Source organism: Jatropha curcas, chromosome 7 (assembly GCF_041381405.1).
Source record: "Jatropha curcas cultivar XTBG-Jc1 chromosome 7, XTBG_Jcur_1.0, whole genome shotgun sequence".
Taxonomy (NCBI): domain Eukaryota; kingdom Viridiplantae; phylum Streptophyta; class Magnoliopsida; order Malpighiales; family Euphorbiaceae; genus Jatropha; species Jatropha curcas.
Genome location: NC_143157.1, coordinates 19917415 through 19932744, shown reverse-complemented (window position 1 = coordinate 19932744; position 15330 = coordinate 19917415). Strand labels below are relative to the sequence as shown.

Sequence of the window (15330 nt, the reverse complement as noted above, 5' to 3'; positions counted from 1 at the left end):
ATAATTTAATGTGGAAAACTCCCCACGTGGAGAAAAACCACGGCTGTTGCTAAACTACAACCAAGAAAAATATTCACTATGTGGCAAATTGTTACAACCACAATTACAAAATATTTTTCTACCCGACACCCTCAAAACACCCCAAATATTTTATACTCCAAAAGACTTGCTCTAAATCCCTAATATAAAACACATTCAAGTGTTTTTGGTGTGTTTAGAAACCTAAAACTTGACTTCTTTTTATAGCCAATCCACCACCCTCACATGCTCTTCTCCCAGATGTGGGATTGAGCAAAACAATTTTTTTTTTTTTTTTTGTTTTCAACAAAGGAGGCTAACAATTGTTACAACCATAATTACAAAAGCTTGGGAAAGAGGAAGGTTGTGTGCTGGGATTGTGGTCAAACTGATTGTTAGCCTCCTTTGTTGAAAATAAAAAAATAAAAAAATATTTAGTTTTGCTCAATCCCATATCGGGGAAAAGAGCATGTGAGGGTGGTGGATTGGCTATAAAAAGAAGCCAAGGTTTAGGTTTATAAACACACCAAAAACACTTTAATGTGTTTTATATTAGGGATTTAGAGCAAGTCTTTTGGAGTCCATTGGAGTATAAAATATTTGAGGTGTTTTGAGGGTGTCGGGTAGAAAAATATTTTATAGTTGTGGTTGTAACAATTTGCCGCATAGTGATTATTTTTCTTGGTTGTCATTTGGCAACGGCCGTGGTTTTTCTCCACTTGGGGAGTTTTTCACGTTAAATTATCGTGTTATTTATTCTCTTTAATTTCTCAGTCATTATTTTATTTTCTCATTTGTTCCTGCTTGAAGCCGGTCCGAAGGGTGGGAAAATAGCGATTTTCCCAACAAGTGGTATCAGAGCCTAGTTGTTAGGCGGAGCTTTTAGTGTTAAAATAATTTCTTGTAATTATAAGTATGCACTGTGGTTGCGGCTTAGTCTGATCTTCCACATCAGAAATACTGTTGTTAGAAATTATTTTATTTTAAAAGCAGGTGGAGTTTTGGAAGTCTTGAAGCGGGTGGAGCTTTGCTTTGGTGTGCTTGAGTACCGGTGGTGAAGGTCCTGACGATAATTATTGAAGTTATTTTGGTACGAAAGTTCTGATAATATACCGTGCACGTAACTTCTGTCTAGAAGATCATTGTGGTCTTTCCTGGGTATTGCCGAATCGGTTTACTTCACTAATTATTGGGTTCACTGTTATAAGCACAAGTAAGCATGTCGGCTATGAGATGTGAGATTGAGAAATTTGACGGGAGAATGAATTTTGCATTATGGCAAGTGCAAGTCAAAGACGTGTTGATTCAGTCTGGACTGCATAAGTTTTTGCAGGGTAAACCAGTCAGCGGAAAGAATTCAGAAAAAGACAGTGGCAGTGGAGACTCAGAAAAATCCAAGATTAGCGATGAAGAATGGGAGGAGCTGGATATCAAAGCGGCAAGTCAAATTCGCATGTGTCTAGCAAAAAATGTTCTTGCTAATGTGCTTGGATTGTCCACGACAAAGGAGTTGTGGGAGAAACTGGAAGAATTGTACCAGGGAAAAAAATATATCCAACAGGTTATATTTGAATGAGCAATTTCATACGTTGAAAATGGTGGAAGGTACAAAGCCGTCAGATCACCTGAGGGTTCTTAACGACATCGTCTCTGAATTGTAAACTCTTGGAGTGGAAACCGAAGATGAAGATAAAGCTCTCCGACTCATCCTGTCACTTCCTTCGACATATAAGCACATGAAACCTGTTCTGAAATATGGTAGTAAGGAAGTGGTGTATGCGGATGTGGTTAGTAGGCTCATTACTGAGGAGAGAAGACTGAATGAAATGGAAAATAAATCATATAAGGATTCGGCTTTATCTGTCGGTACCAGGAAAAAGAATAAAAGCTCCAGAAAGAGGAAGGTTGTTTCCTTTGTTGAAAAAAAAAAAAAATTTAGTTTTGCTCAATCCCACATCGGGGAGAAGAGCATGTGAGGGTGGTGGATTGACTATAAAAAGAAGCCAAGGTTTAGGTTTCTAAACACACCAAAAACACTTGAATGTGTTTTATATTAGGGATTTAGAGCAAGTCTTTTGGAGTCCCTTGGAGTATAAAATATTTGGGGTGTTTTGAGGGTGTCGGGTGGAAAAATATTTTGTAATTGTGGTTGTAAAACTTGTTAAAAATTGAGGCAAAAACTACCTGATGGAAGTAAGTTGTTGATGAATGGACGATGGTAAATTCATTTTTTCAATAATGATGGTATAAGTTCCATTAAATGTAACTTGATCTGTCATATAAATTATTGCGATATTAATAACCCAACAACCCACCCTTTCTCACCCTCCCTCCCTCCCTCCGTCTCTTCTTGCTTTTTCGATCAGCAAGCGTTAATACTAATAATAGACATCTGCAGCTGACCCATGTAGTTGAATGGAGGACAGGATCCATGATCTGAAGTCTATGTAAAGAATCAGACACGCGACATAAAAATTTCAGCATTATAGATATTATGGCTTTTGTTTTCAGGTGCTGTTTTGTCATTATTGGAACTTGAAACCCGACATTTGAGATTGAACTGGGACGGGGTGATTCTCAACGTTATTTCTCCCTTTCATCACAAACATGTTGGGACATGAGAGAGATGGAGTATTTTTATTAGACGAGGGTTTTCTTAATTAAAATTTCCCATCGTTAATATTCATGATTCTTCATGTTCTCCTTCAGGTTTGGTAGTAGACAAGTACATGCTAGTGAGGGTGATGGATCAGTTAATCATGCTATGGTAAGGGATTACGCTGAAGATGCAGCTCGATTAGAGCAATTTGGAGCTGAACTGGAAGCTGGTTAAGTTGATGTTGTACACTGTAATGGCAAATTTTTTACTGAAAATACATGTTGTCTAGATTAGTCATATGGTATGAAAGCTTTTAATACAATTGCCTTTGTAAATTTGAATTTGTTCATCTCTTTCTCAGTTGGATTTCTTTTTCCTAGGTGGGCGATTAGGGAGGCAAGAGGGCTAGCAAGTAGTCACATAGTCTTCAAAGAAAAATTGGACAGACTGGATGTTGTAGGATCCCTCCAACATGTGGGACCCACACACATTCTTTAAAAACAACTCATGTGGGATTAATGATCATGCACATGAGCTGCGTACAGCTCATGCACAGCTTGCATGAGCTGTGTACGCTTTCTTCTCCTATAAATATAGAAGAAAGCTTCTTCTAAGGACACAAAAACACAAGCAAGAGAGCAACAAACTCATTTAGAGAGTTCTTTAGTTTAGGCACTTGTTGGGCCTTTTCAAACAATTAAGAGAAAATTAACGCAGCGGAAAAATAAAAATTGTGACACAGAAATTAACGTGGTTCACCCTTAACTGTTTAGGGCTACATCCACGGGACAAACTCCGAATTTTTCTTCCACTATTAAAATAGTAGGCTTACAAAGAGAGTAATATAAAAATAGTGGCACTCAAAGTGTTTTCCAAAAACACCGAAAAATAATTTCCTCACTATTTTTCTCTTCCCTAGTTTTAGGAAACCCTTCATAAACTAAAGAACTCTCTAAATGAGTTCGCTGCTCTCTTGCTTGTGTTTTTTTTTGTGTTTAGAAGAAGCTTTCTTCTCTGTGCATGAGCTGTACGCAGCTTGTGTGCATGAGTTGTACACAGCTCATTTGCATGAGCATTAATCCCACATGAGCTGTTTTTAAAGAATATGTGTGGGTCCCACATGTTGGAGGGATCCCACAACAATTCTCCCCCTCCTGACTACATGGTGGGACTCTCCATCCCTGCTGCTAGCCGACAATATTTGAACTTCTCTTTTGAAAGAATTTTCGTCAACATGTCTGATCCATTTTCTTCTGTATGGATCTTTTCAAACTGTAATTGCTTCATCTCCAACACATCCCTAATCCAGTGATATCTAACATCAATGTGTTTTGATCTTGAATGAAAGGAGGAATTCTTTCGAAGGTGAATTGCGCTTTGACTATCGCAAAATATCTGATATCGCTCTTGATGAATTTCGAGTTCATTCAAAAATTTCTTCATCCACAGCAACTCCTTGCCCGCTTCTGTTAGTGCTATAAATTCGGCCTCAGTTGTTGACAAAGCAACACACTTTTGTAATCTTGATTGCCATGACACGGCTCCCCCTGCAAATGTGATTAGATATCCTAATGTGGACTTTCTTGAGTCAACATCCCCAGCCATATCTGCATCGGTATAATAAACTAATACTGGCTTATCATCTCCAAAACATAGACATATTTTGGTTGTACCTCGAAGATACCTGAAAATCCATTTCACAGTGGCCCAATGTTCCTTTACAGGATTTGAAAGAAACCGACTCACTACTCCAACTGAGTGAGCAATATCTGGCCGTGTACAAACCATGGCATACATCAAGCTTCCAATTGCTGAGGCATATGGAATCTTTTTCATTTCTTCCTTCTCTCCATCGGTAGAAGGGCACTGTTTTGAGCTTAATTTAAAGTGATTAGCAAGAGGACAACTAACTGCTTTAGCATTTTCCATTTTAAACCTTTGAAGTACTTTCTCAATGTACTTTTCCTGTGACAACCATAGTTTCTTGGTTCTTCGATTCCTTGTAATCTTCATGCTAAGAATCTGCTTTGCTGGTACCAAGTCTTTCATAGCAAAAGACTTACTTAGCTGTTCTTTCAAGCTATTAATTCTGACAGAATTCTGACCAACAATCAACATATCATCCACATAGAGCAAAAGAATAATGTAGTCATCATCAGAGAATTTCTTTACGAAAACACAATGATCTGAAGTAGTCTTTTTGTAGCCTTACTCCCCCATAACAGATTCAAACTTCTTATACCACTGTCTTGGTGCCTGTTTTAAACCATACAAGCTTTTCTTCAACTTACATACATAGTTCTCTTTTCCTTTTTCGATGAAACCCTATGGCTGCTCCATGTATATTTCTTCTTCCAAGTCACCATGGAGGAAGGCAGTATTCACATCCATTTGCTCGATTTCCAGATTAAAACTTGCCGCCATTCCGAGCACTGTTCGAATGGATGTCATTTTCACAACTGGTGAAAAGATTTCCTCAAAGTCAATACCCTTTCTTTGATTGAACCCTTTCACAACCAGTCTAGCTTTGAATCGTGGTTGGGAGATGTGTTCTTCCTGCTTGATCGTGAACACCCACTTGTTCTTCAAAGCTTTCTTGCCTTTGGGCAACTTCACCAGCTCAAATGTTTTATTCTCATGCAAGGATTTCATTTCATCTTGCATGGCTTCAATCCAGTTCCTTTTGTGTTCACTTTCCATTGCTTCTTCAAAGCATTCAGGTTCTCTCCCGTCAGTCATCAATAAATATTCATTTGCTGGATATCTAGTAGATTGTTGTTTGACTCTACTAGACCTTCTTAATGTTTGAGAACCTTCTGGTGCTGGTGGCTGAACATGAACACCATCAAAATCGTCTTCTTGTTCATTTTGATAAGGAACTTCTTGATTTTCTAATTCTAGCTCTTGTTCTTGTGGAACATTTTCTTCATCTCTAACTTGTCTTTGTTCTGTTGCTGGAGAAACTATTTGCACATCTATTGACTCATCTTCATATCTATCGGCAACTTACTTTCGAGTCTTTTCAACATCTTCAATAGTCTGATTTTCAACAAATATAGCATCTCTACTTCTTATCATCTTTTTCTGGACTGGATCATAAAATCTCTAGCCAAATTGATCTTGGCCATAGCAATGAATACACATCGTCGAGTCTTAAGATCAAGCTTCGACCTCTCATTCTTAGGAATATGCACGAAGGCTTTGCAACCAAACACCCGCAAATGATCATAGGAAACGTCCTTTCCTGACCATACTCTTTCTGGAGTATCATACTGTAGAGCAACATAAGGTGAACGATTTATAAGGTGAACTGCTGTAAGAAGAGCTTCACCCCAAAATCTTTTAAATAAATTTGCATGTGGGAGTAGACATCTGACTCTCTCCATCAAAGTTCTGTTCATCCTCTCAGCCAAGCCATTCAGTTGCGGCGTCTTGGGAGGTGTTGTTTGATGTCGAATACCATGCTTTTTGCAGAAAGCATCAAATGGTCCAGTGTATTCTCCACTATTATTAGTTTTGATGCACTTCAGCTTTTTGCATGTCTGTCTCTCAACCAAGTTTAGAAATTATTTAAAAACATCTAAAACTTGATCTTTATACTTCAAAGTATATACCCAGGTCTTCTTAGAATGGTCATCGATAAATGTCCACATAGATCTGAATGTACTAGATCTAATAGATTCTTCATTCTAGAAGGCTGAGATATCTTAAAAGTTACTCTATTCTGTTTTCCTGCCGTACAATCAGAACACTTCTCTGAATGGACTTTATCCAATCCAGATAGCATGTTGTTTCTAACCAGAGTTGTCATTCTTTTCTCACTCATGTGGCCTAGTCGTTTATGCCACAATTCAACTGTACTATTATCCTCCGCTACACTTAAAGTATCTTGGGAGAGCTTCGCATGCATTACGTACAACTTTGGGTCCTTCCTTCCATTGGCTATCACCATGGAACCTTTTGTGAGCTTCCACTGACCATTTCTGAAGGTGCTACAGAAATCTTCAGCATCAAGTCTGCCAATCGAGATTAAATTAGAATGCATGTCCGGTACATGCACGACATCTTTTAGAATTAATCTCGAACCATTTTCTGTCTCCAAGCAAATATCTCCCTTACCGACGACTTTCAACAGTTTGTCGTCTGCTATCTTGACCACACCCAGATTGTCTGGTGTGTAAGATGAAAAATTTTCTCTCCGGGATGTTGCATGAAGTGTAGCCCCACTATCAATTACCCAACTGGTCTCTTGGGTTGCAAGGTTGATAGTGTCTTCAATGAACAATTGGAACTCAGCAATAACATTAGCTTCATCATCACTGCTTTCTTCTTTCTTTGTTTTGCCTTTGATCTTCTCCTAATCACTTTTGAATTTTCGGCAATACCTTTTAATGTTCTCCTTCTTCCCACAGTGATGGCAAACAATATTGGAAAATCTGTTTGATTTACCCCTACTCTTATCTCTTGTATTTGAACTTCTAGATTGTCTCCTCCCTTTGGGCTGGTTAATTCTTTTAGCATCTGCTAAAAGAATGTCTGACTGAGATGAAGAAGGATTCTGTGCTTTACATCTCATTTCTTCATTCAGAGCAGCATTTTTAACAAATTCGTAGCTAACTCCACTATGTGGTGTAGAGATTGTTATTGATATCTTCAAAGTCTCCCATGAGTCTGGTAAGGAGGCAAGCACCATAAGGCCGATGGTTTTATCATCAAATTTTATGCCCATATTTGACAGCTGGTGAATAGTCGCCTGCATTTCACTCAAGTGATCTCTGCAGAAGTACCTTCTTGGTATTTGAAATTCATCAGCTTCGTCAAATAGAACAATTGGTTGTTGCCGGATTTTGAGGCATATAGCTCTTCAAGCTTGTCCCATGATGTTCTGGCATGAGTCTCGTTACAAATGTGGTTGTACACATTATCATCGACAAATTGTCGAATATAGCCGCAAACTTGCTCATGCTTATGGAGAAATAAAATGAGAGATCAATGCATCTGCCCGTGCTTGGCTCAAGTAAACCAGAAGACAAGACTGATGAAGAATGGGCTTTTGAGCATGAGCAAGTTTGCGGCTATATTCAACAATTTATCGACGATAATGTGTACAACCACATTTGTAACGAGACTCATGCCAGAACATCATGGGACAAGCTTGAAGAGCTATATGCCTCAAAATCCGGCAACAACCAATTGTTCTATTTGACGAAGCTGATGAATTTCAAATACCAAGAAGGTACTTCTGCAGAGATCACTTGAGTGAAATGCAGGCGACTATTCACCAGCTGTCAAATATGGGCATAAAATTTGATGATAAAACCATCGGCCTTATGGTGCTTGCCTCCTTACCAGACTCATGGGAGACTTTGAAGATATCAATAACAATCTCTACACCACATAGTGGAGTTAGCTACGAATTTGTTAAAAATGCTGCTCTGAATGAAGAAATGAGATGTAAAGCACAGAATCCTTCTTCATCTCAGTCAGACATTCTTTTAGCAGATGCTAAAAGAATTAACCAGCCCAAAGGGAGGAGACAATCTAGAAGTTCAAATACAAGAGATAAGAGTAGGGGTAAATCAAACAGATTTTCCAATATTGTGTGCCATCACTGTGGGAAGAAGGAGAACATTAAAAGGTATTGCCGAAAATTCAAAAGTGATTAGGAGAAGATCAAAGGCAAAATAAAGAAAGAAGAAAGCAGTGATGATGAAGCTAATGTTATTGCTGAGTTCCAATTGTTCATTGAAGACACTATCAACCTTGCAACCCAAGAGACCAGTTGGGTAATTGATAGTGGGGCTACACTTCATGCAACATCCCGGAGAGAAAATTTTTCATCTTACACACCAGACAATCTGGGTGTGGTCAAGATAGCAGACGACAAACTGTTGAAAGTCGTCGGTAAGGGAGATATTTGCTTGGAGACAGAAAATGGTTCGAGATTAATTCTAAAAGATGTCGTGCATGTACCGGACATGCATTCTAATTTAATCTTGATTGGCAGACTTGATGCTGAAGATTTCTGTAGCACCTTCAGAAATGGTCAGTGGAAGCTCACAAAAGGTTCCATGTTGATAGCCAATGGAAGGAAGGACCCAAAGTTGTACGTAATGTATGCGAAGCTCTCCCAAGATACTTTAAGTGTAGCGGAGGATGACAGTACGGTTGAATTGTGGCATAAACGACTAGGCCACATGAGTGAGAAAAGAATGACAACTCTGGTTAGAAACAACATGCTATCTGGATTGGATAAAGTCCATTTAGAGAAGTGTTCTGATTGTACAGCAGGAAAACAGAATAGAGTAACTTTTAAGATATCTCAGCCTTCTAGAATGAAGAATCTGTTAGATCTGGTACATTCAGATCTGTGTGGACATTTATCGATGACCATTCTAGGAAGACCTGGGTATATACTTTGAAGTATATAGATCAAGTTTTAGATGTTTTTAAATAATTTCTAAACTTGGTTGAGAGACAGACAGGCAAAAAGCTGAAGTGCATCAAAACTGATAATGGTGGAGAATACACTGGGCCATTTGATGCTTTCTGCAAAGAGCATGGTATTCGACATCAAACAACACCTCCCAAGACGCCGCAATTGAATGGTTTGGCTGAGAGGATTAACAGAACTTTGATGGAGAGAGTCAGATGTCTACTCTCACATGCAAAGTTGTTTAAAAGATTTTGGGGTGAAGCTCTCCTTACAGCAGTTCACCTTATAAATCGTTCACCTTGTGTTGCTCTACAGTATGATACTCCAGAAAGAGTATGGTCAGGAAAGGACGTTTCTTACGATCATTTGCGAGTGTTTGGTTGCAAAGCCTTCGTGCATATTCCTAAGAATGAGAGGTCTAAGCTTGATCTCAAGACTCGACGATGTGTATTCATTGGCTATGGCCAAGATCAATTTGGCTAGAGATTTTATGATCCAGTCCAGAAAAAGATGATAAGAAATAGAGATGCTATATTTGTTGAAAATCAGACTATTGAAGATGTTGAAAAGACTCGAAAGCAAGCTGCCGATATATATGAAGATGATTCAATAGATGTGCAAATAGTTTCTCCAGCAACAGAACAAAGACAAGTTAGAGATGAAGAAAATGTTCCACAAGAACAAGAGCCAGAGTTAGAAAATCAAGAAGTTCGTTATCAAAATGAACCAGAAGACGATTTTGATAGTGTTCATGTTCAGCCACCAGCACCAGAAGGTTCTCAAATATTAAGAAGGTCTAGTAGAGTCAAACAACAATCTACTAGATATCCAGCAAATGAATATTTATTGATGACTGACGGGAGAGAACCTGAATGCTTTGAAGAAGCAATGGAAAGTGAACACAAAAGGAACTGGATTGAAGCCATGCAAGATGAAATGAAATCCTTGCATGAGAATAAAACATTTGAGCTGGTGAAGTTGCCCAAAGGCAAGAAAGCTTTGAAGAACAAGTGGGTGTTCACGATCAAGCAGGAAGAACACATCTCCCAACCACGATTCAAAGCAAGACTGGTTGTGAAAGGGTTCAATCAAAGAAAGGGTATTGATTTTGATGAAATCTTTTCACCAGTTGTGAAAATGACATCCATTCGAACAGTGCTCGGAATGGCTGCCAGTTTTAATCTGGAAATCGAGCAAATGGATGTGAAGACTGCCTTCCTACATGGTGACTTGGAAGAAGAAATATACCTGGAGTAGCCAGAGGGTTTCATCGAAAAAGGAAAAGAGAACTATGTATGTAAGTTGAAGAAAAGCTTGTATGGTTTAAAACAGGCACCAAGACAGTGGTATAAGAAGTTTGAATCTGTTATAGGGGAGCAAGGCTATAAAAAGACTACTTCAGATCATTGTGTTTTCGTAAAGAATTTCTCTGATGATGACTATATTATTCTTTTGCTCTATGTGGATGATATGTTGATTATTGGTCAGAATTCTGTCAGAATTAATAGCTGGAAAGAACAGCTAAGTAAGTCTTTTGCTATGAAAGACTTGGGACCAGCAAAGCAGATTCTTGGCATGAAGATTACAAGGAATCGAAGAACTAAGAAATTATGGTTGTCACAGGAGAAGTACATTGAGAAAGTACTTCAAAGGTTTAAAATGGAGAATGCTAAAGCGGTTAGTTGTCCTGTAACATCCTACTGAATCGAGTTGTTACATTTAGAGAGTCGAGTCAAGTCGGACCGACTCAATTGCAATAACAGTATAAGGATTAGGACCGAATTGAAAGAAAGGATACAGTTTAGGTATTAAAATAAATCAAACCGGACCCAAAAATAAATTGGTTGTTGAAAAAAAAAAAGAAAAAACACAGGAAAAACCCGAAAACCAAGCGAATCGAGCCAAATTATGGAATTGGACCAAACTGATTCGAATTGAACCGGAAAGGTCTAGAAGCTCCAGATTTTTCTTTCTTTCCTTTTCTTTTCTTCTCCTTTTTCCTTCAGCGTACGCAAGGAGCAGCGCTGCTATGCCTACCTCAGCCGTTTTCGATCGCCACTTGACACAAAAGAGGCGGTGATCGACTTTCTTTGGCGATACTGGACACGATTCCAGCCTTCCCTCGCTGCGATCGGACTTCCAGTGGCGCAGATGTGACCCCCCTCCTCTTCTTCTTAGCGACGTAGCAGCAACTCCGGCGAGATCGAGCAATTCCAGCGACTTCAGGTGCTGGAGATGGTCTTGATCGACTCCTCTCCGCCAAACGAACATTTTCCTTCCATTGATTTGCGATTTCGCCTGAGGTTTGCGAAACCACCATGAACGGCAGCACAGAGGTGACTGTGGCGCTCGATCCGCCCAAGCGAGACACTACTTCCTCAAAACGACACCAAATTCAGCTTCTACCCATGATTTCGAGCATTTTGGTATAATCGTGATAAAATTCTGGGCATCCGCGATTTTCCGGCCACCGAGCACGGCGGCGAGGGTAACGGTCTGGCGACCGGCCGGCAACACTCCAACGAGGCACCAAAATGGCAGAATTCTCCTTTTCTCGTGTAGACTGTGGATTCGTCGTCCGATTTTCGGTCGGTACACTCTAAGACTCAATTCGAAATTTTTGAATAATTCCCGAATCAATGAATGATTTGAGTATTTAAGTGAATTAAATTGAACATCGGTATTAAATCCCGAATCACTGAATGACTTGAGTATTTAAGTGAATGAAATTGAACCTTGGTAAATAGAGTTCATGAATATTAGTTATAAGATTGATATTGCAATACGAATTCTAGCTAATAAGTATATAAGTTCATTGTCGACATTTTAAGAAATATAATTAGCAGGAATTATAAGTTGGGGTATAGACAGGTAATTAATTGTCTTATGGAAATATGATTATAGGGTAATAGAAGGTAAACATTTCATTAGTAGTATTGTTATTATTATTCGTAATAAGACTATTAATATTCTTATTATTATTCTCATCATGATAAAATACTACTCAATGAAAAGTATCAACATTAAGCTTATTAGTATTAATGATTATTATTATTATTAGATGATTTAGTTAAAAGTTATAAATTCGAATATATAAATAAGGAAACATAAATATACAATGTAGTTTGATATGTGAGTAAAGCAACTATTAGATATTACTTGTAGTTGTCTATGAAATCCTCTTAAAGCGTGAAACATGTTAGCAATGTACAGAATGAGACAGCATACAGGTCATGAAACAGGTTAGCAACGTACAGAATGAGACAGCATATAGATAAACAGTATGGTTTATGAATTTTATGCATAATTGAATATATTTATTGTATTATTGAAATACAGATAATATGTTCCACTAAGATTAGGTAGAAACCACGTAGATAAGACTATGTCGCGACATAGGATAGCAGATCTGCGCCCCATACAGTTTGGTACTCCGGCTACAGGCCGTTGAGTGGATATGATTTATATGTAGGCCATAGCAGCCCAGCCATACAGTATTCATCCAGTTTCATACAGTTCTTCTTATCACTTAGGTTTCATTGTAACCTTATGGAGCCATACAGTTATGAGATTGTAGTATTTATAAATTATACGCTGTTTACTAAAAGTTGCATCATGCATACAGTGTTTCATAAAAGTTGCATAATTCATACAGCATAAGGAACAGCAGGTAAGATCATGAAAGTATAAAGATAAGTGTGCTTACATGTTTATTTATTTGTTTTTTTCTTTAGTTGAGATACCCACTGAGCTTATTTGCTTAGTGAGTTACCTGTTTTAACTCGCAGGTTTTGGGTCTGGACCATAGAGAGTCATCTTTACAACTGCTGCAGTTCATCTTTTGAAGACCTAGTCTTCAGGGTAGCTACTCATTTTGATATTTTGGTTTTGTCTATACTGATCATGGCATGTATAGGGCACATAGTTGGGCCCATTTCATTTTGAAAAATAGTATAATGTCTTGTACATATGAAGTACATATCTGTATATAAATAATGCAGAAAGCAACAGCATGACATAATATTTAGCATACAAGATGATATCAGCATGATAGGACATAGGTTCAAACAGATTGTAGCGTCTCGGCTCGGTTCAATCGGGTTACGGTTGGACCGGGAAGGGATGTTACATGTCCTCTTGCTAATCACTTGAAATTAAGCTCAAAACAGTGCCCTTCTACCGATGGAGAGAAGGAAGAAATGGAAAAAATTCCATATGTCTTAACAGTTAGAAGCTTGATGTATGCCATGGTTTGTACACGGCCAGATATTGCTTACTCAATCGGAGTAATGAGTCGGTTTCTCTCAAATCCTGGAAAGGAACATTGGGCTGCGGTGAAATGGATTTTCAGGCATCTTCGAGGTACAACCAAAATATGTCTATGTTTTGGAGATGATAAGCCAGTATTAGTTGGTTATACTTATGCAGATATGGCTGGGGATGTTGACTCAAGAAAGTCCACATCAGGATATGTAATCACATTTGCAGGGGGAGTCGTGTCATGGCAATCAAGATTACAAAAGTGTGTTGCTTTGTCAACAACTGAGGCAAAATTTATAGCACTAACAGAAGCGTGCAAGGAGTTGCTGTGGTGAAGAAATTTTTGAATGAACTCGGAATTCATCAAGAGCGATATTAGATATTTTGCGATAGTCAAAGTGCAATTCACCTTGGAAAGAATTCCTCCTTCCATTCAAGATCAAAACACAATGATGTTAGATATCACTAGATAAGGGATGTGTTGGAGATGAAGCAATTACAGCTTGAAAAGATCTATACAGAAGAAAATGGATCAGACATGTTGACGAAAATTCTTTCAAAGGAGAAGTTCGAATACTATCGGCTAGCAGCAGGGATGGAGAGTTCCACCATATAGTCAGGAGGGGGAGAATTGTTGTGGGATCCCTCCAACATGTGGGACCCACACACATTCTTTAAATACAGCTCATATGGGATTAATACTCATGCACATGAGCTGTGTACAACTCATGCACATAAGCTGCGTACAGCTCATGCACAGCTTGCATGAGTTGTGTACGCTTTCTTCTCCTATATTTATGGGAGAAGAAAGCTTCTTCTAAACACACACAAAAAAAAAAAAAAAAAAAAAAAAAAAAAAAAAAAAAAAAAAAAAACATAAGCAAGAGAGCAACGAACTCATTTAGAGAGTTCTTTAGTTTAGGAAGGGTTTCCTAAAACTATGGGAGAGAAAAATAGTGAGAAAATTATTTTTGGGTGTTTTTGGAAAACACTTAGAGTGCCACTATTTTAATAGTGGAAAAAAAATTCGGAGTTTGTCCCGTGAATGTAACCCTAAACAGTTGAGGGTGAATTACGTTAATTTCTGTGTGTCACAATTTTTATTTTTTTGCTGCGTTAATTTTCTCTTAATTGTTTGAAAGGGCCCAACAGTAGATCCGTCAAGTGCGAATGGGGCCACTTGACACAAGGATCATGAATTTATTTTTTCGAAAATTATTTTAAAGTATGATTTAGGGGTGAGCATGATTCTTGTTTATAATGAGCACCTTAAACTTTACAAAATATCTATTGTGCTCTTAAAGTTACAAAATTTGTTAACATCGCCAAAAATATTTGTGGCACTTCAAACTTTGCAGAAAAATTGTTGTAGTTACAAAATCCCACCCTTCTCAAATTAAAACTAAAGTGGGTATATTGAGTAATAATGAGTAATTAGAAAAAAAGAGTCTTATTTTAGTCTTTTTTTTTTAAGTGACAAAACACTACAAAAAAATCGGCATTTTACGACCTACAAATCGGTCGCAAAATGCAAGAAATCGGTCGCTAAATTTCATTAGCGACTGATCTGCGACCGATGAACATCAATCGCAAAAATGCTGGTCGCAAAAAATTTGGCGACCGATTTTTTCGTCGGACACAAATTTGCGATCGATATTTCAGTCGCAAAATAAAAAAGTCGGTCGCAAAATTTGGTCGTGTTTACCGTTGGAAACGCTATAGCAAATTGGTCGCAGAATGAGTCTGTCGCAATTATGAAATGCGGTCACAAATTGTAAATTTAAAGTTTTTATTTTTGTCGCAAATCGATCGCAAAATTAAAAAAAATTCAAAAATAAATATTATTATAAAACCATAATTTTAAATTGCACCTGTGAAAACTGGCATATATATATATATATATATATATATATATATATATATATATATATATATATATATATATATATCACAAACGCAACTCAAAAACAATATAAAAATATAATTGTTATTATACTGAACAAAATGTCAAAAAACA

General features: G+C 37.8%; 1 long non-coding RNA gene across 1 annotated transcript; it reads left to right on the top strand.

The window, feature by feature from the left end:
- Nucleotides 1-827: 827 nt before the first annotated feature.
- LOC149494899 (uncharacterized) lies at nucleotides 828-13088 on the top strand. Its single transcript, XR_016321773.1, has 2 exons — nucleotides 828-2211; nucleotides 12842-13088. It is a non-coding gene; the product is annotated as an uncharacterized LOC149494899 (long non-coding RNA).
- Nucleotides 13089-15330: the final 2242 nt, after the last annotated feature.